This window comes from Patiria miniata, unplaced genomic scaffold (genome assembly GCF_015706575.1).
Source record: "Patiria miniata isolate m_02_andy unplaced genomic scaffold, ASM1570657v1 HiC_scaffold_20, whole genome shotgun sequence".
NCBI lineage: Eukaryota > Metazoa > Echinodermata > Asteroidea > Valvatida > Asterinidae > Patiria > Patiria miniata.
The window spans coordinates 14,195,541-14,219,060 of record NW_024037059.1 but is presented as its reverse complement, the minus strand read 5'-3'; the positions used below and the strand labels follow the sequence as shown (position 1 = coordinate 14,219,060).

The 23,520-nt window shown below is 38.6% G+C and overlaps 1 long non-coding RNA gene across 1 annotated transcript in view; it reads left to right on the top strand.

Moving 5' to 3' along the window:
- Window positions 1–23,520, top strand: part of LOC119727479 — a 43,517-nt gene continuing 19,997 nt past the window's right edge. The window contains exons 1-3 of the long non-coding RNA XR_005270973.1: window positions 1–304; window positions 2,524–2,796; window positions 19,370–19,642. This is a non-coding gene — a long non-coding RNA (uncharacterized LOC119727479). The remainder of the gene's footprint in view (window positions 305–2,523; window positions 2,797–19,369; window positions 19,643–23,520) is intronic.

Here is a 23,520-nt window from a genome sequence, read left to right as displayed (position 1 = left end):
CAACCAGCATGGCCATGCAGCGATCCTGCCAATGCTTTAATCGAGGCTACCACGCGCTGCGCGCGCCGAATAAAGCTTTGAATTTTTCAATCCACGTGTTTCCCTGGTACTCATCATACGCCTAGCATTTATGTGCATCCGCCAGGTACCAGCCGATTTTCAGTCGGCCATGTTTGATTTTTCGCCGAAACCGTGAATTTTGACACATTTGGTCATCCAATTTTCGAGAACTTTTTACGCCGTAAATGACTTTTATGAGCCTTGCAATTACAGTAATTTGATGAATTAATGGTCCGCCAACTTGGTGAGTGTTGAAGTAAACTTTATTTGAAACTAATTTTGGAAACAATTATGATGCAAAAATTGCGCCGTCAGTCGTGGGATGTGTGAGCCTTGAAACGTCTGCTTTAGATGGGCGGGGGGGGGGGGGGGGGGGCGTGGTGTAAGACGGGCTGCTGCATGGGCGGAGATAGTGGCCAATTTACTGGACTACCTCCGTAAATAAAGGGTACACTTCCACCATGTACAAAAACATGTCGAACTTTGTCAAATTTTGATTTTCACATTTAGGCTTAGTTTGTAGTTTATTTTTGCTTTAGAAAGTAGCTGGAATTACCCAGCCTTAAATTTTATCATTGGGTTGTCATTTAGGGCTGGAGGACAGCTTTCACGTGAACCAGCAGAGTTGGCAGGTCCCAAAAAATAATTCGAAATTTTTTTTTGAAAATGTGCATTTTTGTCCCTGTTACACACTAATTTCAACTGTACACTAATTTTAATTACACAGGTCCTTGAAGTAAAAAATGATCCACGATGAAGATTCAGCCTACAATTGCAGTGAAAAAACGAGGCATAAACCGACAACCGTGCGGTCATGGCGAGGCCCGCAATTGGATTTGTGCACAGCGCGTTTACCAGTTTGTTCTTGCCGGCTGCGCTGGCTGATGGCGCATGACGTCAAGCGGAAGCGGATTATACCTGACGACTGTTTCATGCACGATAACCGGCAAACTTTGGTTGCCGTCCAGTATCGCAGCTATGATGCGAGTGGTAAACCTCAACAGTCGTCGGGTAATCCGCTTCCGCGTGACGTCATGCGCCATCAGCCAGCGCAGCCGGCAAGAACGAACTGGTAAACACGCTGTGCACAAATCCAATTGCGGGCCTCGCCATGACCGCAAGGTTGTCGATTTTTGCCTCGTTTTTTCACTACAGTTGTAGGCTGAATCTTCATAGTGGATCGTTTTTTTTTACTTCAAGGACCTGTGTAATGGTTATTCCAGGCAAGGTTTGGGTGAGTTCCAGTTGAAATTAGTGTGCAACAGGGACAAAATTGCACATTTTCGAATTTTTTTTGGGACCTGCCAACTCTGCTGGTTCATGTGAAAACTGTCCTCCAGCCCTAAATGACAACCCAATGATAAAATTTAGGGCTGGGTAACTCCAGCTACTTTAGAAGTAGCTTGAGTAACTCTAGTCCGAAAATTTGGGACTCTCAATACTGTGTATGAGAGTCCCAAAACTTAAGGTACTGAAAACATGCAATACAAGAAAATAGACTGGCACATGAAACAACCAGTCCAACAACTCTTCAGTACTGCATTAATCAACTGTCAGCTGACTGTGCCAAAAGAAATATATAGGATGTCGGGTACCATACCACTATTTCTGCACATTTCCCCTTAGTCAGGCACCAGACTGATGACAATGAATGAAGAAGCCAGTCATGTCAAACAGTTGGACCATGGATGGACATGTAGAAGTCTAGTCTTTAGCCTCATTTTGAAATCACTTGACTTCCTTCTCTTGTGCAAGCTACTGCCAAATATGGAAGAAAACTCTCCTTTAAAAATGGAATTGAGTTTTCAAACTTGGTTGGTGAAATACTGAGAAACTATTATTTTACCCAGTAACAGATTTGGAGGAATTTGCTGGTTAAAGAGTGAGTAAAGTTGGCCTGATCTTTTTTTGCATCGTTTTGAGCACTTAAGGTCCCAGTCTGGAGTAACTCCAGCTGACATGCTCCATATTCATTCACATGTAACGCTGGAGGCATAACCTGTTCGTTAGAATGTGGTAGCAAGAGACCCTAAAAAAATGGCCTCTCAAAAATTTTTCATTTTCACCTCTAATATCTCATCCCAGAGTTCATTTACATACCTCATACATTCAGCAGTCATTTACGAAGCCTAATGATCGACTTGAAACAGACCACACACAAAAAATGTGAAAAATATTGGCAATTCGGTGGCTTGTCTGTAAAAAAAACGCCGTTTCCAACGGCTGTCATCCATTTTGTTTTGCTAATTATGTAAATGTATGCACCACGTGATGACATCGAAAAAAATCTGCGCGCGCGATGTATGTGGGTACCACACCGCTTTCAGGCGCCGCAATTGAGTTCAATTTTCGTCTGGTGCGTTGTCGTGGAAAGCAAGACAACGAGAATGCTTGACTGGGAATTTGAAAGGGAAATTAGCAAATTAAGGTTTGACTGTTGGTTTTTATTTAATCTGTCCTCAGAAGAGACTGACTTTTGTGAACCATGCTGAGGCTGGATTGGATGGACCAGACCAGTGCCTAGACTATCGTGAATGACTGCCCACTGAGGCTTTTCCCCAGCGACATCAAAGCCATTCACACCGTAGCCGATGATGCCCTGGCCTGGATGTCTACCTTTGGCCTACAACTGTAGGCTGTGCACGCCATACGAAAGAAGAAGCAGTGCCTAGGCTAGGCAGGACACTGAGGACAGGCTGGATGACCATCATCATGGTGACTGGGATGACCTTAAGGGTGAGTCAAATCAAGAATGCAACCTGCTCCATCAAAACTCATCACAATGTGCACCAATGAACCTCAGATTTCCCTTGTAAATGAAATTATGTCAGTACAAGACCATAATTCTCTCACTTGATTCTTGTGAATTTGATTTTTGTCCTCAACATTCTGTTTGAAAGAACTTTTGATACTTTTACCTGTAGCATCCTGGACAATACAGGGCAATTCCACACCAAAGTGGACATGACACCAAAAAATTCAAATACATGTGACTTAAACAAATTTGGCATCAAATGAAAGCTAAAAGTCTGCAAATACATGCATGTATAATGAGCATTGAAAGGACATTCATGTGACCCACCTTCACAAAAGCGGGATAAGCAGGGCAAGGTGTTTATTACAAAGGATGGCACAGGCATGTATGTACAATGTACATGTACATATGTACATATATGCCGATGTACATGTACTGGTCTTGTACATGTATGGAGTTGTTGCAGAAAATCAAATCATAAAGTTGCTGCCATCAGCACTCATGGACAATAGAGAAAGATACAATTTCTGTGAAGCCATTCCAGAAACAAATTAAGTCAAAAATGAGATGAAAGAAAGTACCGGTACTTTGGGGCACTTTCATTCAATTTACATGTGTAAGACATGTGAGGTGCAATCTTTGACAAATTATGCCCAAGTGAACAACTTCAGTTTGGATGTTTATAAGTTAATTGTTACTACTCTAAATCATTGTAATTTGATTTCAAACATTGAATTTAGAGTTCAATTAAAAGCAACACCTAAAAGCACAATGATTCTGAAGCCATCAGTTCTACCGGTAGATGTTTTTACCTTGCACATGTAGGCTGGTCCCCCCCCCCCCCTCTTTAAGAAACCACTGAACCTACCGGTATTATTATTAAAAGTTGTTGGTGAACATGTAAGGCCAAAAAAAAGAATAGTTCTGCTTCCGGTTACCCGACCGACCCTATTTTTAGGCTGCGACCCTAAAAATGTTATCGGCAATTCCAAAAAAAACCAAAAAAAAAAAAATTGAATAAATACAAATAAAATCTGTCTTTTCTGTCTCTCACAAAATACCTCTCAACAACCCTTTTGCATCCAAAAATGCTTGTATTTATTTGTTTTCTTACTTACATTCGCTTTTTTTTCAAAGAAACCTCCGTTATTACAAATTCGTTTCGCGATATAACTACTTCGCAATTCGATGTCACGCACGGTGACTATAATCACGTGGCGACGACTGGTTCCCGCCGCGCCGCGCAGGGGCCAATTTAGAAGACATAATGAAAATGCGGTAACCAGTCCATAGCTAGCTATGTGACCGATAGCGCGCTATCAGTACAGTGCAGGCCACTGTCAACTGGTAGGATTCGACATCGTAAAAATGCCAAGAAAACACCAATGGAGAAAGAACATTTTTGCAAGTTAATTTACAGAATTGATCTAGCTTGTCTGTGTATGTATTTTCTGTGTTCAGGAGTTCATTTTGAGATCGCACTACTCGTATTTGGAGTGATACATGCCGCGTGTTTCCCGAAATTGTTGACGGTAAAAACAGCTCTGACGGCCCATGGTGGGCCGCTCGCCACACACGCACGCATTACACACCTCGGAGTTTTGGCCAGCTCCCCGCGTCTTGACTAGCGTTGTGCATATGGTGCGAACGGCCTGAATTTTCCATTATTTTTTGAAATTATCGAACGTAAATATATTGACAATAATTAAAGGTAGGTTTTACTCACTTTTTGTTGCCATTTCGTGTATAGTTTTCGTAGTGCAATAGAAATAGTTCAGGCTAAAACTTCGCATATAATTGAATACTCCATTCAATCTGCATAAAAAAAATTGGCCAAAAAAAAAAGATTTCCGACCGACCGACCCTATTTTTGAAAGGCATGTAATCGGAAGCAGAACTATTTTTTTTTTTGGCCTAACCAATATGCTCAAGTGCTCAAATACTATGTATTTAAACTTTTAAGGATTGAGGTGATGGATTTGAAGTTCATTTCTGTAGTTGTCTTGTGTTCGTGAATGACGTGTTTTTGGTTGTTTTCATATTTCTTTTGTTATCATTAATTAGCAGGCTTCTATCTTTATCTCAATAGTTTTTTGGGTATGATTATTTATGCCAGGTCTGCATATTGTTGATTTCACATTCAGTTACACATTTCAGCAATTTGTTTCACTTGTATAATTAGTGTAAATTCACATTTTGTTCATGCTATAATTGAGTAAACCTTTAGTCCTTCCGTTACCGTCCTTCCGTTACCAAATTATAATCCACTTAAAACGTTGTAATTATATTACCGAAACACTTAAAGTCAAATGAAAGGTGGTAAAGTATTGATAAAGCTTCAGGGATTCCATTTCCTACCTTTAAAATATAATTGCCCCATAAAATTCACAGAGTTTACGCAAAACGCGAGTAAGTTGGAAAACCCTTGTCCGTTTTACCGTCCTTCCAATACCGACCTCATTAATATTCATAATTCATAAACGAGAGGTATTCATGCCCCCCAAAAGTGAGGAAATTGAAGGTAGCATTATAGCAATACAATTGTGACATTTGTTTGCTGTAACTATTAACAGTGTCTGTGATACACACATTTGAAATTTTGTTTAATGAGTGAAAACGTCCTTCCGTTACCGTGGAATTGCCCTACATTGTAATTTGAAGAAGAAAGAGAATTGAAAATGATTTCTCAGCAATGATCATAACAATCATTTCAGAAAGACAGCTAGAGGAATTGAGATTTTCCTTCATTAAATGATTACTGTGATTTGAATTTTTATATGCATATACACTACAGAATCAAAAAAGAACATTCATTCGGGTGGACCGCCAAAGAGAAATGCAAATAAAAAGAGTTGCAGTAAGCGTTCAATTACTGTCATAGTTGTTTGCAAGCAGATAAACTCTCATATTTCAATTGTACATTTAAACTCTCTTTTGCTGCCAACCTCTTACAGTATGATGCACATGTTTTTAGATTGATGGAGCAGGTTTTATGTTTCATAGGAGAGAGTTACGTGAACAATAACTATGAATTAAAGCTTTTTCCTCCAAATTATTTAAAGGCATATATTATAGAGGATCATTTGCATTTGTCCCAAAATTAACCTCCCCACACTATTATTAAAATGCTTACTTGGATTAAGTAAAGATTGTAGCAGTACAGAACACCCTGTGAAATAATCTGTCTGGCTTTCTGTTATTTCAAAGAAAATTTAGCATCTGGAGAAAAACACAGCAGTATGAGTAACTATGATTAGCTGGAAGACCATAAAGTCCCTTTTTTCCCCGCGATTTTGTGCGTATTTCACCAAAACTATATTTTTTCGCAAGTGGCTGTAACATCCCTTGGAAAGCGAATAGTGGTAGTTATTGTCTAATGTAGCCATGATATATGTTACTTTGAACAGTGCCCTCGTGTGAAGATGGTGTCCCCCGTCCCCACCCACTATTTGATGTCACCTTTTGTCTACCGGGCTGAAATTTTTGGGAGCCCCTCCATTGTAACCTCAAGCCCCCACATGCCCCCCTCCCCCTCCCCCTCCCAGGATGAGAACCCTAGCTACGCCGCTGCATGTACACGTAGCTGACAAATTATACAGACTCTCTCCCTTTCAATCTGTTTCTGACCTTTGGCAGTTCTTTTTGACACTGAATAAATCTTTTTGATTGGAGGCCCATACATGAAGTTTTCTCTGGATTATTGGACTCTCATTTTCTCCCTTCCTATAATTGCTAACATTTTGGTCAATACAACTTTCCTGAAGCTACATATAGCTTTAAACTTTTAATAACTTTAGAAATTCCTCATCCTTTCATCTTGCCCTGTTTTTCCATGGTTGCTAGTCCTTATAGTACTTAACAATCTTATCACCATGGCAAATTAAACAACCAAATTTGTATCTGCAATTAAGCCAAACTCAGTTGACAAAATCTTACAAAGCCTCTGCCAATTGGTTTATAAATTTTGCTGTTCTTTAGTTCCTAAATTTTCACCTTAACTATCATGGAAATCATATCATCTTTTGATACCAAAAACATAAAAATCGGACCACGGGTTGCTGTGCAGCAACAAATTTTCTGGTGCTACGCGCCGTGAAAACTGAATTTTCCCATATACGTCGTGTACACGAGCAGAATTACCATTTGTACATATGAATTATTAATTAGCCATAATTCCAAAACCCTTTGACCTATAGACCTATAAACCCTTTGTATGCCCTCCTTGAATTTCTACATCATGTGGAGATTATACCTGTTGACTATTTTACCCAATGAATATTGAAGCCAATTTCAAGGGAAGACAATTGCAAGAAAAAGTTCATTCATACTTTTAGTACAGGCTTACACGTGTGAATAGGAAGCAAACCTTTCGGTGTATCCGTCATACGTGACAAAATGGCGCGATGTATTATCATTCGCTCAAGTTCACAACATGCCCTATCGGTCATCGCGGACTTTACAAATCAGTTTGTGTGAAAATACTTTTTCACTTAAAGATTACTGATGATATTTGTTAGGCCTAAAACAGACAAGAATAACAGGTACAAATATTATGCACGTTCAGTGGTTTTATAATGAGACACGGACAAAATATTTATTTGAAGTTAGATTATAGTGAAATAAAGTTAAAATCATTGAAGCGCATGTTTAAAAAGAATACTCAATACACCTAAAAGTTGAATATTTTAATAAATGTGAATTTCTGTCTCTCAAAACCTTAATATTGCCTAAAGTATAGATATTCATTGGTGAAATCCTCTACAATGTTTTGAATAATAAGTTACCAAAATTACAGCTATTTTATGGTAAAATATTTGGCTTAAAAAAAGGGGGATCGGTTGATTGTTATGTTTTGGGTATCAGATTAAAGCTGAGGGATTTTTCTTTCAAATACTGAAAAAAGTCATGAAAATAGCACTTTGGGTTGCTGGGGAAATGCCAATTATGTAAAAGTAGTCATTTTTCATCCTGTACACAAATACTTCAAACAGTGGAAAAATTTATTTCCAATAGTAAGCCCACTGTGCAATTATCCTTCATTTGTGCAATGTCTTTAATATTTTGACATATTTATGATGCTGAAAAGGTTTAAAATAGGACTAAAAGGGATGAGATACCTGTTCAGCTGGAACATAAAAGGTATTTCCATCAAATTCATTTGCACTCTTGTCATTATGTGCCGCGTTGTTTGTGAGAATTAGGACATCTCTTTACTGTGGTTTGTGTACAGGATGAAAAATGGCTGCTTTTACAATGTACATATAAAAATTGGCATTTTCTCAGCAATCCAAACGCTATTTTCATGATTTTTTTTCAGTATTCAAAAAAAAAAGCTCTCAGCTTTAATCTGATACCCAAATCATCAAAATCCACTGATCCTTTAAAAAAAAAAAAAAAGCAGATGTTTCAGGGTTGCATTTTTGTTTGGGTCACCCTGTATAATGTTTTGAATATCGACCATCACTATCACATTTGACACTCGATTGTTACTTTGCCTACTAAGTTTGATGGAATGTCTATTGGTGTTAATGTGTCACCCATTGTGTTGTGGCTCCCTTATTGTACGTCATACCACTTTTAGCCTTAGATTTGTTTGGTTCCATTCTTTAAGTTGATTATTTTCAATTTTAATACATGATTATGTGTTTCCAAGCTCAGCTGTTGAGAAATGTACATGTAAGTGCAGGAAATGTATGTTTCATGTATTGGCCTTCAACGCATGAAAAGCGTTCCACCAATGAAAAGCTGGTACAATCGTCTTACACACGAATATCCGCAATATCAAAAAGAAAAAGAAAACAAATCGTTTCTCTCAAGAATTACAAATGCAGCGAATATAACTAAGTTGTACGGAACGGATTCGTCACCCCGAATGTCATAAATGTTAGAGCTTAGAAGAGCAAACACAAGCATAATATTAACACTTAAATTAAAATAGGAAAGTTTTACCACCAACACCTGTATAATAAGTCCCGAAATTAAAATTGTCGATTCTAAAGTATGGCGTCAGAGCAGCACCAGCTTTCAGAATCCTCTGCGTCCATGTCTCCGCTAGCTCTGCATTGAAAAGAGAAACAAATACGAACGTTACAAAACTGCAGTTTTGTTTCACTCTTTCATTGTACAAATTAATGAGCACATGATGGATGAGTTGATAGCCTCCATTTCATCAATGTAAAGAATGATTCAGTTGAATTTTGCAGAATTTAAGTAGAATATGAGTTTGACAAATAGAAATGATTGTGTAAAGTTTTGCTCGGAATTGTTTGATCTGATCGAACCATACATTGTAACTGCGACGTCTTATCTCAATAGACAACGTTTTTATATGAGAAACGTTTCGGTTACTAGCAAAACTCTGTCAGTGTTACATCACAGAACATTGTCCATATAAACATATGGCGTTGCACGTGCAGTATTCATTTTCATTACCTTGCCAGATTAGCATGCAAGTTGTCCACTACTCGGTATTAGCCTTTCTTGCGCCTGTGTTGTTTGGATAGACCCTCCCCGGATGGACCGACGGGGCCGCCCCTTTTCAAAGGTTCGGCGGAGTGTAATTCTCGGAAGGCAAGATGCGAAGTTCGTTCTGAAAGGTACATCAGGCCACGAAATTGGTTGATACCTATTTCACATTTAAAAAGCTTATATTTCATGAATATAGCCTCAAACCGCGTACGACGTGAGAGCTATCTACCAGTCGATAGCCGCTGATACGGACAAGGCATTGTAGTTGTGTATCGATGGCAGCTATCAATTATACATGTACTTACGATCTAAATCTTGCTCTTCGTGTCCGGATTCAACCGTGGTATCTACAGAGGAAGATATTTAATTAAAGTGATTATAAAACTTATTATATATCCTTGTTATTGTTAATTAAAAGCGAATTGTAGTGGAGGCTTGAAAAGATTGGGGTATTGAGAGCCGTTGGAAATTCTGTATTAATACCTAAAAATTATATACAATAATATTATATGCAGCTCTGAAACATTTACTTGAGATTCGTTGTATTTTAGAACATTGAATTTGAAGAAAACTTTGAGCAGTTATCACAAAAGAGGGGATATTTCTTTATCTTCTCCTCATCTATTTTTGAACAAATAATTCATATCCCGTGCTGACATGTACATACCTCGCTTGCTTTCCCCGGAATGGCCATCACAACGTGCGTCCTCTTTGGAACAAAATAAAAGGAAAAGTGCGAAAATATTTCAGCCAAAAAGATCAACTTGTGCCAAAATAATTTCATGCAGTATCGCGTAAAAGCTCAATTTAAACGTCTAGTCTGAACTCTTAAGGGCCAAATGTCTAATAATGTGCGCCGGGTTTAGAGTGTTTGATCGGAGAGGAGAAAAATCATCTGATGTATAGGACAAACCAATAAGCAGGTGTTTTTTACTCACCTAACAACACCAGGCCAAGTATGACCAGACAGCTCACAATTATTAACTTCATTTTGTCAACGCCAACAACTCACAGCATATGAATAGTATATCTTTCGGGTAGAAGGTAAACTGTAACAACAAGTAAATAAACAAACAAAGAAAACAGGAAATGTATACAATTATTTTCCTGCACAGGCATGAAGTTTAAGAAGGTAATATCGAAGCAGCTGAATATACACGCATGCATAAAACGGCTCTACCGGTACTTGTAGCTTGCAGGAAAAGTTTTTAGATTCCGATTGATGTTTTCCTCGGGAATACAAATGTACACCTTTTTTCTTAAAATTTTAATTGATATTGATAAAAAAATGTACTATCAAGAAATAAATTCAACAGACAAGCAACTATAGGTCCGTCTGTCAGTTTGTGATTCGCAATGAATGTGAATCTCACGTTAACTGCATGCAGTACATACAACATTCAGAAAAACACAGTCCTTAGCGCCACTTACCTGTTCGGTACAAAATACAAGAAATCTGCAAACTTGGCCTTAAATACTCTGTTGTCCCTGCATGCCGTTGGGAAACATCTTTATGAATATTCATAAGTCACCGGTAGAGTTTAAAGAAATACCTTAAAGTAGGCCTACAATGAAGCATAGGGCCTACATCCGAAAAAAAAATGTCCGATGAAAATGTCTTAATTTGATTATAATTTATTGTTAGTACCAGTTCGTGAAGATGCTACGTGATCGAAAAAGGCTGAGAAGTACACATGCTTTAGTCGTAAAGAATGCCAGAAGATCAACAATTTAGGGCAGAAATAAGGAAAAGGATGAAAACGAGCAGTCTCTTTAATGTAACATGTTAAAGACTATCATTGCATTAATTGCTTATCAATACCATAGCCAGACTGGCACCATTCTTGAAAATGATACTCTGTAAATGTATATCTCTTTATGGATTAAGCCCCTGTTGGGGTAAACACTTGTATCAATTTCTCTAAAACCGAGAATGTTCATTTGTATTACTCATGCGTCGGAGCATGATTGGTGTATACCTAGAGGCAAATTGTCAACACTGTTTTGTCCTTAAATGTTCTCACTGCCATAAAAAGAAACAAGGCTATCAACAAAGATTCCCCGTTTCTTGAAAAGTTTATACTTCGCCCATGCTATTATGCAAATTTTGTGAGCCAGCTTTCACAACAGCTGATGATTGGCTGATGAATTGGCGCTACTTTTCAATTTGCATCCAGCGCGCACGTGTTCCAGACATGCGCAGTTGACCATTTTGTCCCTTCAAACATGGTGACTGGTTGAAATTTGACCACGAAATTTCCACGGTGAAAAGTTGTACATAATCCTCATGAATACCGCGTTGACTGACTAAAGAAAGGACGGAAACCATATGGGGGGGGGGGGGGGTTAATACGTTGTTAAAGAACATTATTTGGGAGAGAACAATTAACTTTGAGTGATGTTTGAAGGATATTTCCACACACTTTTCTCAACTATCTGGACGCTTGACAACGTAACATTTAGGCCTAGGTGGTTTAGTAAAAGCCGTATTCACGTTTCAGATTTTCAGTACTGAGTTAAAATTTTCCCATTTTAAACGTCTTCCAAACACTTCTGTTTAAACATGCCAGCCTCGAATTTCTGCATCGTGTGGAGATTTATCTGTGGACTATTTTATTCAATAAATATTGAAGCCAAATTCAAGGGCATACAATAATAATTGCAAAGAGCAGGTCATGTATACTTTTATATGGCTACGCGTGTGCATGGTAAGCCAAGTTTCGGTGTATTTGCCATTAAGCATGTGCTACGTGAGAAATCGGTACGACGCAGGTAACGTTCGCTTGTAATGTAAGAATATACTTAAAAGAAAGAAAAAAAATGAGATGAAAATGTATTATTCGAGTCTATATCTTTGATGTTAAATATCAGGTGGCTTTTTTTCTTTCTGTTTTTAGTGTGTTTTATGAAGATGCACGTAATCAAATAAAAATCAGTTTATATGAAAATAAAAATGCTTCGGTCCAGATCGAATGTGAAACAATCAAATTGGAAGGACACAGTTGAGGACGGAAGCAGTTGAGGAACAGTTTCTGTAGTTTTGAAGTTTAAGAAAACGAATGGAAGACTGTTACTAAAAAAAAAAGCCATACTGGTACCATCCTTGAAAAGGATCTGCTGAAATTACTTCTTAGTCACGAATTGAAATGGATGACTAATGTCACTAGTATCGATTTCTCGAAATACGAGAATTTTCATTGCTATTCCTCATGTATTGGACGCCTGTCATATGTTAATATAAGCACAATGGCACACGCGTTTAGCTGTATCATGAAAACATCTGCAGGGTTACAGAGGGAAACACGCACAGGCTTTCTGAATATTTCTAGAATAATATAATAGTGTCAATATTGTCGAATTGGCATATGGCGCGTTGAAGGAATCTCACATTGTTCCAAAGTTGTAGACAAATGGATCAATTGTTCATGATATGTTTCTTGCAAAGATTTTGTTTATAAACAAAACTCGGAATTTGACAACTGCGAAGTCACTTTTAAACAGGTAAACATGCTTAAGAATGCAATGTGAATCAATATTATAGCGATAGGCCTACGTGTCAGGATTTGCAGTTGCTAACTTGCATTATACTCTTCCATAAGGTGACGGTTATGAAGGCCTATAGAGCTGATGCGTTAAGGCGGGGTCAGAGGGCAATGGTTTTGTATCGCTGGGATAGCTAGGCATGAGTAAAACCTGTGTCCATTCATTGTAACATGCATGACAATGGACACCCTCTGAGATGCCCCCAGCGGAGGTGTATACTAAACCATGCAATTTTCTCAAGCTTAATTGTCATGTAACCCTAAAATACAGTGGGAGAAAAAAAAAACAGAACCCGAACCCCCCAAAAATGAATTTGATATTTAAAAAAAAATTGTAGCACCAAAAATAACAATGATTGGAAAGCCAATTTCTTAAGCTACTTTTAGATGAAAAAAATTACTGAAATTTCTCATTCCGTCAAAAAAATATCACCATTTAAACGCAATTACCCTAAAACCTGTCTCGTAAAAAAAAAGCAATTTATTGTGTATTCTGTCTGTTTGCAACAAAGAAAATGACACATACCTGTTTCAACAACTGTCAAACACTGTAGTACACAGTATCTTTATTAACAACCCTGGTTAGGAAACAATAGGATTTATACAATCCGGGTTTTTTTTAATTGAAAGACGGGCCTTCAAAAGGACCTTTTTGAATATTTTTTACTTTTAAACTGAGGTTTTATCGCTGGTGATGTTTGAAGACAATTGTGACGACGATTCCTTAAAGGGAATGTACATCATTGGCTTTTGCTGTAATTTTCAGAAATGAACTATTTGAGGGGTAATTATAATATATCAAATATTGTTTAACTGACATGTTTGAAGTTTTGTGTTCGAACATGCTTGGAAAACCAAGAAAAACAAAACTGTTTAAGTAGTGTGGTTCCCTGACTCCACTAAAGATAAATGGATCAATTTATAGATGTCGGAAAAGTTGTAAGGTAAGGGAACCAGTCTAGCTGGCCTGCACCCGTTCATGAACATGTAACCAATGGCAAACAAAATTTGGACTGAAAAAAATTGTAAATTTGGAGCAGTAGTTGAAAAATAGTTAGGTTTTTCCAACGGTGGTCGGCCGACCACCGTGGAAATGTATACAAAAATACAATTTTCTTGAAAATGACTCGACACCAGGTGTCATAATTTTACAGGATGCTTTAGACTGTCATTTACCAACATCCTAGTAAGGTATTTCGTTAAAACATGGTAGTATTATTTTTCGATGTTTGCAAATGTTGTATATTCCCTTTAAAATCACATTTTGGATGAAAGAGGTTAAAAGTGTCATTGTGTTTAAATCGTGATATCTTTGAACGGATTAAGCAATTTCGGAAATTTGTTTAATCTAAATTTAACTTGGCTTTCCAGTCATTATTATTTTTGGTGCTACATATTTTTTTAAATATGAAATATAATTTTTGGGATTTGGGTTCTGCTTTTTTGACTCGCCCTGTATTATCTGTACAGCTTCTACATAACTGCAGCAATATAATTATACACTAACTGTTAAGGCTATTTTGAGCGGTTAAGGCCGCTTCAAAAGTCATTCGGGCTAAGGATAGGATGTATTACATTTTCGAAAGCTTTATTCCCGTTTCAAAGTTCAATCCCATAATAATTGCATTTCTAAAAGATAGGACGCAGCAGGTCTGCATTGGTTTAAAAAGAAAATGCATTTGGATGATTTTCAGTCATAAGGTTTTAAGAAGCATTCATGGACTTAAAATGGAAAAGTAATCACAATATCAGTTTAAGAAAAGAAGGGGGGATTTTGACTATGCTTTTTGACTAAAGATGCGGCAGTTATAGAAACGACCTTGTTACTGTTCTTATATTGCACGGGGTGCCTATAGTACAGTTGGAACTGCATCCCATTTTCTAGTCTCTGCACTTTCTCAATGAGAGCAACCCCGTGAACCTCTTTTTTCAATAAGCCAGTTTCATATTCAACTGTACTTTCAATTCAATATTAAATATCTTTAGCTAATGAATTTTACAGCATATTTTTGTTAACAAAGTACACAACATAGTTTGAAGTGATTGATGACTACCAACAAACTTCGCGCGTATGAAACTTCCCACAATGTCCGGGCGCGCAAAATGACTATATTCAACTCCACGTACCGTTATTAAAAAAACCATCAACATAATAAAAAGGCTGTGTTTTTCTACGACATAGGGTTCATCATTGCATGCAAAAGAAAAGCGTACATATGTAGCTTTCATCACCAAAAAAACCCCTAATTTTACAGGTAGCCTATCTAAAATAATAGAAGAAAATTAAAGATGTGTTCCCCGTGCTGATATCATGCCGTCATCAAAAATGTGATTGTAATAATGTCATTACAAAAAACATTAGATATTAAAGTTATATTCTTACACGGGGGCAGTTTAGTCTCCAATGGCAGATGTGCACAGACATCACCATCTGCTGCGTACTGTTATGAACAAAAAACAGTCTCGTGCGTGGATGATTTATCCTCCTTTTTAGAGGGGGGGGGGGGGGGGGGGGGGGGGGGGGTCATACATCACACGTCACTCTTCTGAATGTGAAACTCATATCCTTTGATTGCATTTTAGTGCAATATTCAATTGAAAAATCTCATAACTTATCTGATGCGGAAAATATTATGTTTTCGTTTATTTGTTTTGAAAATGTATTTCTCGACGAGGAAAATCGGCAATGGTCCAATAACTTCTGTAATATAAATGTCTAGTAGCGTGGTAAACCTTGTCATATCAATATATTGAATAATTGCCCCCCCCCCCCCCCCCCGGTCAACCTCGGCTTATCGCCTGCTGTTCGGTTTGTCAATTTTTCTTATTAAATAAATTAACTTTTTTTGCTTCATAAATCAATTACTTATTCAGCAGCAGAAAATTGGGCTGATACTTGACTGATCTGATTCGAGTTTCCTAGTCGGAGACCAGTTAAAATCATGAACCAAGCCCCTGAAGCCTAGGCCGGAAGGAAACAGACTCTACGTTTGAAAATGCCTATGGCCACCTGGCTCGATCGCTCCTGGAAAATTTAAATGATAAAGGATATTGTAATATATCTGCATAGTATTGCATATGCTATCTTTATTCAAGTCGTTTTGGAGTGATCAATGTTGACTGCAGTACGTGTATACTATGAAGGGCAACCTGCATGGCCATGCAGCGATCCTGCCAATGCTTTAATCGAGGCTACCACGCGCTGCGCACGCCGAATAAAGCTTTGAATTTTTCAATCCACGTGTTTCCCTGGTACACATGAACCGCCTAGCATTTATGTGCATCTGCCAGATACCAGCCGATTTTCAGTCGGCCATGTTTGATTTTTCGCCGAAACTGGGAATTTTGACACGTTTGGTCATCCAATTTTCGAGAACTTTTTACGCCGTAAATGACTTTTGTGAGTCTTCCAATTACAGTAATGTGATGAATTAATGGTCCGCCAACTTGGTGAGTGTTGAAGTAAACTTTATTTCAAACTGATTTTGGAAACAATTATGATGCAAAAATTGCGCTTTCAGTCGTGGGATGTGTGAGCCTTGAAACGTCTGCTTGAGATTTGGGGGGGGGGGCATGGTGTAAGACGGGATGCTGCATGGGCGGAGATAGTGGCCAATTTACTGGAGTGCCTCCGTAAATAAAGGGTACACTTCTACCATGTACAAAAACGTGTCGAACTTTGTCAAATTTTGATTTTCACATTTAGGCTTAGTTTGTAGTTTATTTTTGCTTGAGAAGTAGCTTGAGTAACTCCAGCTGACATGCTTCATTTTCATTCACATGTAACGCTGGAGGCATAACCTGTTCGTTAGAGTGTGGTAGCAAGAGACCCTAAGAAAAATGGCCTCTCAAAAATTGTTCATGTTCACCCCTAATATCCTAGTCCGAGTAACTTGGACCCAACTTATCGCCTTTTTTAACATTTGGACGTGGTCTGGCGATAGTAAGGTCCAAGCTAATGCCGCGACCTGGACAACATCATCCTGTCACTGTCCCAAAAACCAACATTTTCCAACAAAAACATCATGTTTCACCCTCAAAACGGCCTCCAAATTACTAGATATGCCATCTGAGGTATAAGTAGACATCGATGATTAAGATGGTTGTACTGAAGTTTACTGACGATCCGCAAGAAAAGTGAAATTTCCCGTTCAATTCTGAGAGCTCCCCTCGCGATCTTGAACACGTTAAATTTCCGACTTGTGTTCATGTTTGAACGACGCGATTTCTTCTTCATGCCCAGCGTACATTCAATGGTCCCCGTATCCCGAGTGCGATTCCGTTACCGAGCGCGCGCGATGCATCGACTATGATAATGAGTGGACTGGATCACGTTTGTAAACACATGTGCATTTCGAACGATAATAGGGAGTCGGGAACTAGTGCAGCTTTTATGGCGGATACCAGTTCAAGCTGGTTCCCGATTCCCTTTTACAGTTCGAAATGCACTTGTGTTTACAAACGTGACTCATTATCATAATCGATGCATCGTGCGCGCTCGGTAACTGAATCGCACTCCGGATACGGGGACCATCGAATGTACGCTAGGCATGAAGAAGAAATCGCATCGTTCAAACACATAACACGAGTCGGAAATTTAACGTGTTCAAGATCGCGAGGGGAGCTCTCAGAACTGAATGGGAAATTTCACTTTTCTTCCGGATCGTAAGTAAACTTCAGTACAACCATCTTAATCATCGATGTCTACTTGTACCTCAGGTGGCATATCTAGTAATTTGGAGGCCGTTTTGAAGGTGAAATCTGATGTTTTTTGTTGGAAAATGTTGGTTTTTGGGACAGTGACAGGATGATGTTGTCCAGCTCGCACTATTAGGTTGGACCTTACTATCGCCAGACCATGTCCGAATGTTAAAAAGGCGATAAGTTTGGTCCAAGTTACTCGGACTACTAATATCCCACCCCAGAGTTCATTTACATACCTCATACATTCAGCTGTCATTTACGAAGCCTAATGTGAAAAATCTTGACGATTTTGGTGGCTTGTCCTTAAAAAAAATGCCAGTTCCAACGGCTGTCGTCCATTTTGTTTTGCTAATTATGTAAATGTATGCATCAAGTGATGACATCAAAAAAAAATCTGCGCGCGCGATGTATGTGGGTACCACACCGTTTTCAGGCGCCGCAAGTGAGTTCAATTTTTACCCCTCAGCCGAGAGGCTCGAGGGGTATTGTCATCGCCTAGGGCGTCCGTCCGTCTGTCCGTCCATTCTTCCGTTCTGACCATACCACCCTTGTGGGGTGATGTTCCTTTCAGGACACATCACCCCACTTTTTTCACAATAGAAAAACATCACCCCAGAAGGGAATCTTTAGAAAAAGGGATAATGGGAACACAATGCTATCACCCCACAATTCCATCTGGCTGGAATGTCCGTCCGTCCGTCCGTATGTATGTATGTCAGTGTGTCCGTCCGGGCAGCTTAGTTTCCGGATGATAACTTGAGTTAGAAATGTTCTTTGGGATTGTAACTTCGGTAGGGGGTTGCCCTTGGGAGTAGGCAAGTTGGGATTGGTTTTGAGGTCAAAAGGTCAAAGGTCAAGGTCACCGTGGTGAGTTAAAGATAAATGGTTTCCGGATGATAACTTCAGTTAGAAATCAGATTTTGGTGTCAAACTTTGGTAGGGGGTTGCCCTTGGGTACAGGCAAGTTGGGATTGGTTTTGGGGTCAAAAGGTCAAAGGCCAAGGTCACCATGGTGAGTTAAATGTAAATGGTTTCCGGATGATAACTTGAGTTAAAAATGAGATTTTGGTGTCTAACTTTGGTAAAGGGTTGCCCTTCGGAGTAGGCAAGTTGGGATTGGTTTTGGGGTCAAAAGGTCAATGGTCAAGGTCACCGTGGTGAGTTAAATGTAAATGGTTCCGAATGATAACTTGAGTTAGACATGCAATTTTGGGTCTATCTTCAGTGGTGAGTTAAATGTAAATGGTTTCCGGATGATAACTTGAGTTAGAAATGAGATTTTGGTGTCTAATTTTGGTAAAGGGTTGCCCTTGGGAGTAGGCAAGTTGGGAGTTGTTTTGGGTCAAAAGGTCAAAGGTCAAGGTCACCGTGGTGAGTTAAATGTAAATGGTTTCCGGATGATAACTTGAGTTAGACATGAGATTTTGGTGTTTGACTTAGGTAGGGGGTTGCCCTTGGGTACAGGCAAGTTGGGATTGGTTTTGGGGTCAAAAGGTCAAAGGCCAAGGTCACCGTGGTGAGTTAAATGTAAATGGTTCCGAATGATAACTTGAGTTAGACATGCAATTTTGGGTCTATCTTCAGTAGGGGGTTTCCCATTGGTACAGGCATGTTGGGACTGGTTCTGGGGTCAAAGGCCAAAGGTCAAGGTCACCATGTTCAGTTAATGGTTTCCGGACGATAACTTGACTCTGGCTGAGGGGTTTTAACAGCAACGCTGTTATTTTTGTCTGGTGCGTTGTCGCGGAAAGCGAGACAACGAGAATGCTTGACTGGGAAATTGAAAGGGAAATTAGCAAATTAAGGTTTGACTGTTGGTTTTTATTTAATCTGTCCTCAGAAGAGACTGACCTTTGTGAATCATGCTGAGGCTGGATTGGATGGACCAGACCAGTGCCTAGACTATCGTGAATGACTGCCCACTGAGGCTTTTCCCCAGCGACATCAAAGCCATCCACACCGTAGCCGATGATGCCCTGGCCTGGATGTCTACCCTTGGCCTACAACTGTAGGCTGTGCACGCCATACGAAAGAAGAAGAAGTGCCTAGGCTAGGCAGGACACTGAGGACAGACTGGATGACCATCATCATGGTGACTGGGATGACCTTAAGGGTGAGTCAAATCAAGAATGCAACCTGCTCCATCAAAACTCATCACAATGTGCACCTAAGAACCTCAGATTTCCCTTGTAAATGAAATTATGTCAGTACAAGACCATAATTCTCTCACTTGATTCTTGTGAATTTGATTTTTGTCCTCTTCTGATTGAAAGAACTTTTGATACTTTTACCTGTAGCATCCTGGACAATACATTGTAATTTGAAGAAGAAAAAGAATTGAAAATAATTTCTCAGCAATGATCATGACAATCATTTCAGAAAGACAGCTAGAGGAATTGAGACTTTCCTTTATTGAATGATTACTGTGTGATTTGAATTTTTATATACACTACAGAATCAAAAAAGAAAATTCATTCGGGTGGACCGCCAAAGAGAAATGCAAATAAGCCTTCAATTACTGTCATAGTTGTTTGCATGCAGATAACTCTCATATTTCAATTGTACATTTAAGCTCTCTTTTGCTGCCAACCTCTTACAGTATGATGCACATGTTTTTAGATTGATGGAGCAGGTTTTATGTTTCATAGGAGAGAGTTACGTGAACAATAACTATGAATTGCAGCTTTTTCCTCCAAATTATTTACGATCACTCAATTGACTGTTTTTTGGAATAAAGAGTGCTACTGACGAAATCATGTTTCGTGTTCAAAAGGTGGTTGTTCACTGATTTCTTGAAAAGTGTAATATCCACTGAGCTGAAATTTCAACGATTTTGAACTTTCTTCTTTGGATATTAAGTTGTGTTATTATAGGAAACAAAGGAAATGCATGAAAAGTAAATGATCCTATATGCCTTAATATGAACTGTTGCTAGTGTCAATAATTTTGTGCAGTAAAGGTACACACATTATCTATGGTTGCTAAAAATATTTTTTTTTCATATTTGGATTTCATAATAATGTCAGTTTGTCTTCAAAATATATAAGTTTATTTACCTGAAATCATTTGGATCGGACAGCTGAAATATAAACAGATGCATTTTTTTCTGTGGATTGAAAAATTGCTTTTGATTGGTGCAAAGGAAATGAATATTAATTTTTTTCCCAAAACAATTCTGCCTATGTTAATTGACAAAATTTATAAAACCTTATCTCAGTTATGGAAAACGATAGATGCTTTCAATCTCTGAGCTACCTATTGTGGAAAATAAATGCAAAGGAAAATAAATGAGCTGAACTATCACAGTTAATAACTAGAGTTTCGCGTTTGTTGAGTTACAAACGCAGAGTGGTCGGGCGGACAGCCTTTTCATTATTCACTGCCCAGTTAAGTTAGGAATATATGTTTATGTAGAAAAAAGGATCACGAAATTAAATCCCTTCAAGTACAATCAATGTTTCAAAAAGGTATCTTTAACGGCGTAATAAATTTCAGTAAACATTCCATGTGCACAAAAAGTTATTTCTGGCTTGATGACGTTATCAGTCAAAAAAGGTTAGTGAGTACTGATAAAGTTCGGAGGGGATAATTTTTCATTGTAAAGTTAAAATAACGTATGAAACTATGGGAAATATAATTGTTTGTATTAATGACATCTAACTTCCGGTTTGATGACGTATTGATAACACCTAACTTCCGGTTTGATGACGTCACAGCATCAGAGATCCAAAGGTGAACATTGTAATGGATATCATTATTTGGACTTCGAAGATATGACAGGGATCAAATGATAGAATTAAATTAAAACTATGATCTTTTTCAAATTATCCTTAAAGTAACTTCGGGTCTGATGACGTCATGAATTTGAAACCTTGCCAAGTTATCTGTGGTTAATCAGAGAATGTCAAGGGGCGATTTGGTAAAATTTGGACGGATGGTTTTACAATTAAAGAAGGGAAACTTTATTTTATGTGCCGATAGGGGGTGCCCTTTCGGATGATGACGTCATCACACTGTTTTTTACGTCTTGCATTCCTCACTTAACACTTTCATAATATATATGTCTGTAGTAAAATCCTTCCGCTTTTGAGTTATATTCAGTTTTTATTGCACTTCCGGTAACACCGGAAGTAAAGGTCAAGCGGTTTTGCGTCCGGGAACACGAAATGTTTCCCACGGCATAGTCTACATACAACCTCACAAAAAAACGAACACGATACTCAATTTAGTTCAAAAGATATAACGCAAACTATTTTGTCAAAATTTGCCCTTAAATCGCTTGTAATTTGATACCTGATGACGTCATGATGACGAAACAAAATTTATAACATCTTCGTAACATGGTACAAGTTCACACAAGGTTTTGTGATCATACCGTGAACCGTTCGGAAGAAATGCTGCTTTGTTTTGATGTCAGGCTAACGTCTTCATTTTGAATTCACCTAACTTTGACCTTCCGGTAGACCCGGAAGTAAAGGTCAAGCGAGTTCACGTACATGACAAAAACTGTTAAGCGATTAATGGTCTATCTGATTACAGAATACAAACATCATTGATTGTTTAGTTCAAGAGTTATAGGCGAAAGTAATTGGTCACTTTTTCAGATAAAATGACTTGTAATTTGACACCTGATGACGTAATCATGACGTCAGAGTAATATGCACCACTTCGGATGAGGGTCGAAATATATTGAAAGTTACAAGTTCATACCATATACCGTTTAAGAGAAAACCCATGGAGAAGTATTGTCCGGAAAAAAAAAGAAAGAAAGAAAGAAAGAAAGATTAATTGTAACAGATCCAAAGAGTGGTCGGGTTGTGCCCGACCACTCAATTATTATTATTTGCTGACAGATAATGAAATGTAGATTTCCTGCTGTGATGTTAGCATAATGTAGGTGCCAGTCTGGTTCAGGGAAAGCTGTTATACACATTTAGCCGGGGGGGGGGGGGGGGTTGCTTGGGGGGGCGCACACCCCCCATAAACAGTTTGCCCCGTCCCGCCCCCCTCCCCCACTGAAAATTTAGCATCTGGAGAAAAACACAGCTGTATGAGTAACTATGATTAGCTGGAAGACCATAAAGTCCCTTTTTTTTCAGCGATTTTTTGCGTATTTGACCAAAACTATATTTTTTCACAAGTGGCCTTAACATCCCTTGGAAAGCGAATAGTGGTAGTTATTGTCTAATGTAGCCATGATATATGTTACTTCGAACAGTGCCCTCATGTGAAGATGGTGTCCCCCGTCCCCACCCACTATTTGATGTCACCTTTTGTCTACCGGGCTGAAATTTGTGGGAGCCCCTCCATTGTAACCTCAAGCCCCCACATAACCCCCTCCCCCCCCCCTCCCAGGATGAGAACCCTAGCTACGCTGCTGCATGTAGCTGGCAAATTATACAGACTCTCTCCCTTTCAATCTGTTTCTGACCTTTGGCAGTTCTTTTGACACTGAATAAATCTTTTTGATTGGAGGCCCATACATGAAGTTTTCTCTGGATTATTGGACTCTCATTTTCTCCCTTCCTATTATTGCTAACATTTTGGTCAATACAACTTTCCTGAAGCTACATATAGCTTTAAACTTTTAATAACTTCAGAAATTCCTCATCCTTTCATCTTGCCCTGTTTTTCCATGGTTGCTAGTCCTTATAGTACTTAACAATCTTATCACCATGGCAAATTAAACAACCAAATTTGTATCTGCAATTAAGCCAAACTCAGTTGACAAAATCTTACGAAGCCTCTGCCAATTGGTTTATAAATTTTGCTGTTCTTTAGTTCCTAAATTTTCACCTTAACTATCATGGAAATCATATCATCTTTTGATACCAAAAACATAAAAATCGGACCACGGGTTGCTGTGCAGCAACAAATTTTCTGGGGCTACGCGCCGTGAAAACTGAATTTCCCCATATACGTCGTGTACACGAGCAGAATTACCATTTGTACATATGAATTATTAATTAGCCATAATTCCAAAATCCTTTG